A 3,916-nucleotide genomic window follows, 5' to 3' on the forward strand; every position below is an offset into this window, starting at 1 on the left:
CAAGTATCCAAGTTCAGACACTCTCAGAAATGAATGAACTTTACTCAACGTAGAGTCAAACAGTCAAGCCAAGGAAAGTGTAAACATCTAAGTAAGCACTCGACATAGCAAAATCGAGTGAGATCGAGATATACACCTATATACGCCAAGTTTGAGCATTAGCTTGTAGTGGCTATGAGGTATAGTTCAACAAAAGGTTAGTTATTTGTTAAAGATGAATTCTTGTTATCTTTGTTATTCCATGATAAAACGAGTTAGCTTAAGTGATAAGTTATCCGTATGTGTAGTTGTTATACTTAAGCGCATGTGTGTTAACACAAGTTGTTGTGCTTAAGCTAGTCGAACTCTATATGGCATGGATTTGCAAAAAGCATCAAAATATGACAAGGTAATTAAAAGATAGCAAGTGGAATTACTGGTAAATGATAAAGAGCTCGAAGGGTATGAGTAGATAATGTTTACAAATAATTAAGCACTTCGGTCACTCATCCCTTAATTGGCCATCAACCACAGTTTTACTTGGGCCAAGTTTGCGAGGTACACCTATGCAAGTCGAGAGTGAGCATGAGCTTGCCTTAGCTAGGTGTGTGTGTGGTTCGTCAAAAGGTAGGTTCTTTGCGAACCCCAAGGTTTTTCATGCCTAGATTGAGCATTGATTTCTTGATGTAGAGATGAGTTAGCTAAAGAAACGAGTTTTCCGCATTTACAGTAGTTGATATGCTTAAGCTAGTCGAGGTTTACTAAGTTAAGTAACGGGACATGCATTGGCTTAAGCTAGTTGAGGTTTACTGGGTTATCACCTACCCACTGAGAAACCGTCGTGTCAGCCGCCAAAACACTTGAAAGACTCTTTGCTTAGCCAAGCTCAGCTCGAGCTTGAGGGCTAGTGTACTGGACAGAGTGCTCAGTGCTCAGTGGTCGGAGCTTGGTGCATGGAGTAGGTAGGTCAACTCGGTTATTGGGCCCAGGGTGCAAGCCATGAGTTTGGCTCAGTTTTATTGGTAAGCCCGTTGTGGCATAATTAAAATAACCGTTTTATACGTTAGTATAAGGCTACTAGTAAAGGGTATTTTTGAACCCACGGGTATGTATAGTACATGTGGTGCCTAGGTCAAGTAAATATTTCTTTTAACTTGAGTACGTGTGTTATAGGGCACATAATGGTTAAGTTGCATGTGTGATAAAAGATAACGTTGAACAATGAGTAAAGTGCCCACGTAAGCAAAATATTCCCCTGATGTTGGCACATAAGTTGGTGCTCTGCTGGCAAGTGGTTGTTCTGTTATTATTTTATGCTCTCCTTAGAGATAATATTATTTTCTGTTGTAGCACCTTGAGATAAAGCGTCCATAAACAGAATGTGTTTCCTGTTGAGTATGCTTTCAGTTGAGATTAGATTCTCATGAGAGAAAGTTGTTACAAGAGATAAACTATAAAAGAGGCTTGCTAAAAGGTACGTTGTTTCTGAGACTGAAACTGAATACTTCTTAAATTTTAGTAAGCCCTTACTGACTTGATCGTTAGAGTGCACTCAATAGGTAGAGCCCCCTCCACTTCAACGGAGCTACGTTCCAGAGCTACAAGAGATAAAACATATTCTAAAAGAAGGAGATTGGACTAGAGCTTGTCGTCAAGGTCAATCGACGAGGAGGTCAACCAACAAGAACTGAACTAATGAAAAACATTTACGCATCATCCAATTATCATCCCTATTACATGGACAAGTAAATAGGTCTTCGTAAATAAAAGTTGTACATGTTTATTTTAGTATTTAAAAAAATATTTTTGAAAAAAGTTCTTTTAATATCGTCAACTTTTTTTTAGAATAACAAATAAGAAAAATTATTAGAAATAGAAGAAAACAAAATGTATTCAAGAAAAAAAACTTATTTAAGTGATTTTTTTCTTGCACGTAAAATAAAAGTTTTGATAACTTTTTAAAGTGTTTAAAAGGAAAAAATAAAATATTTTGAGAATAGAGACAATATAATATATCTAGAATCCAAAAATTTAGAAAAATGATTTTAAATAGAAGAAAATAAAACATATTTAGAACAATATAAAAAATATTATTGAACTCAAATGTAAAGTAAAATTTGTGATAATTTTTTTAAAATATTAAAAGAAAAATTAAAATATTTTGAGAATTCTTAGTAGAGTCTATTTTTTTTCATATACAAAAATACTAAATAGAATCCAAAAAATAAAAAATATTACAAATAGAAGAAAACAAAACATATTTAGAAAACAAAACTTAAAATTTATTTTGTTTAGGTCAAACAAAGGAAACAGAAAAAAAACTAAACCCTAATTGCCCATGTACTCCCAGTAGTATATATAAAGATGAAGACACCGGCTTCACAAATCTAACCAACTACTTTACATATGCTTTCCCACGGTGCCGCCTTAGTACCTTTTTTTTTTCTCTGTTGTTCCATTTGATTCGATTCGGTTTTGACACTGATTGATAACATGATGCACCATGTAGCCCTTTGCATCTCAAAGTTTAGATGCAAGGAAATTACGAGATAGGGTTTTTCAGGTGCAAAATTTATCCTTGGCAATCGAAATTCATGTTATTGGGTGTTCTGTTTTAGCCCAATTTTCAAGTTTTTGCCAAATAGTTTGTGTTACAGTGATTTGTACTATTCAATGAGCAAAGCGAAATGATGAAATCAAACTTGTCTGAGACTGATGAGGATATACTGTTTCATAAGGTCTTCAAAGTTCTCTGATTGCTTTACTCTGTTGTTGTAATTAGATTAGTTGGTTCGATGGGTTAATTACTTTTGAATGTTTTGGTGGTGGTGTGACAATGAGTGTTTCAAGTCCTTGTTGTTTGTATTTGATGCATAGCATTTAGTATTTTTCAAAGTTTTTTGGCTTTAGTTGTATATCATTCGAAATTTTTATTTATTTGTTGATATCGCAGTTGATGCTGCATTCTCTGATTTGGTTTCAGTTATTAGAAGTAGACAAGGAAAAAAATGAACTATCAAAGGCTAGCAAAGTGATGAGATTTTAATATCTGAATCTGATGTGGAATCATCATTTCAAATGGTCTTCAAAGTTCTCTGATTGCTTAGCTTGTGTTTCCACTGACAGTTGTGTTTTCTCATTTTAATTGGTGGTTTGTTTTTCCTGTATGATAATGTGAGAAGGGGGATCAAATTCTAATGGCTGTAGTACATTCCCCTTCTTTTGTTTAGAAAGAAGCCTTTAGACATTGCATTTTGTCAACCTTTTTTCATCCTTCTCCCCGTGAACATCTTGATGCTATTGGGAAATTTAATCAAGTTAGATATTCTTCTGACAAAATGTACACCTGCACTCTTGCACCACTGGCTTGCTAAATGTGCTTTGTATAGAAATAAAAGCTTTTAATTTAATGTTGGCATCTCATCTGATAGTGAATGAGATTCTTAGATGTAGGTCAAACTGCTGAGGAAATAAAGGGAGTTTACTTAACACAAGCACCAAAATTCTTAATCTGATGTGTAATAATCTGTCAGATTATACGAGCATGGTGCAACAAGAAATTGTTTTTCCCTGGGTTTTGTTTTGCTTTATTTGTCTGTTTATAATGACTCGTGAAGTATAACTGGGGAAGAACATGTGGGATTGCAATTCTGTCTTCTAATTGGCATTGGACGGCATCTAAATGTGTCTACAACATCACTAGGAAGCTACACTCTAGTTATATTTATCGCAATCATTGAAATAGATTGCTCAAGTACATAACATGTAATATCTTGGTACCTGGTTTGAGTTACTTATAACTAGTTGGGGATTGGAATCACTGTTTGTCTGGGTTTTTTTTTAGAAACATTTTTTATCGTTGTTAATTGTCAAAAATCTAATGATTTTTTTTTAATTTATATTTTGAATGTGGTTGAAGTCTTCACAAGGTTCATCA

The 3,916-nt window shown here is 34.1% G+C and overlaps 2 non-coding genes across 2 annotated transcripts; both read left to right on the forward strand.

Annotated features, from left to right (window-relative positions):
* The first annotated feature begins 2,660 nt into the window (after positions 1 to 2,660).
* On the forward strand, positions 2,661 to 2,740 carry LOC137819931 (small nucleolar RNA R160). The gene has a single exon (XR_011082491.1). It is a non-coding gene; the product is annotated as a small nucleolar RNA R160 (small nucleolar RNA).
* A 264-nt stretch (positions 2,741 to 3,004) lies between these two features.
* On the forward strand, positions 3,005 to 3,083 carry LOC137819930 (small nucleolar RNA R160). Its single transcript, XR_011082490.1, has one exon. It is a non-coding gene; the product is annotated as a small nucleolar RNA R160 (small nucleolar RNA).
* Positions 3,084 to 3,916: the final 833 nt, after the last annotated feature.

Source organism: Phaseolus vulgaris, chromosome 10, assembly GCF_000499845.2.
Source record: "Phaseolus vulgaris cultivar G19833 chromosome 10, P. vulgaris v2.0, whole genome shotgun sequence".
In the NCBI taxonomy this organism is placed as follows: Eukaryota; Viridiplantae; Streptophyta; class Magnoliopsida; order Fabales; family Fabaceae; genus Phaseolus; species Phaseolus vulgaris.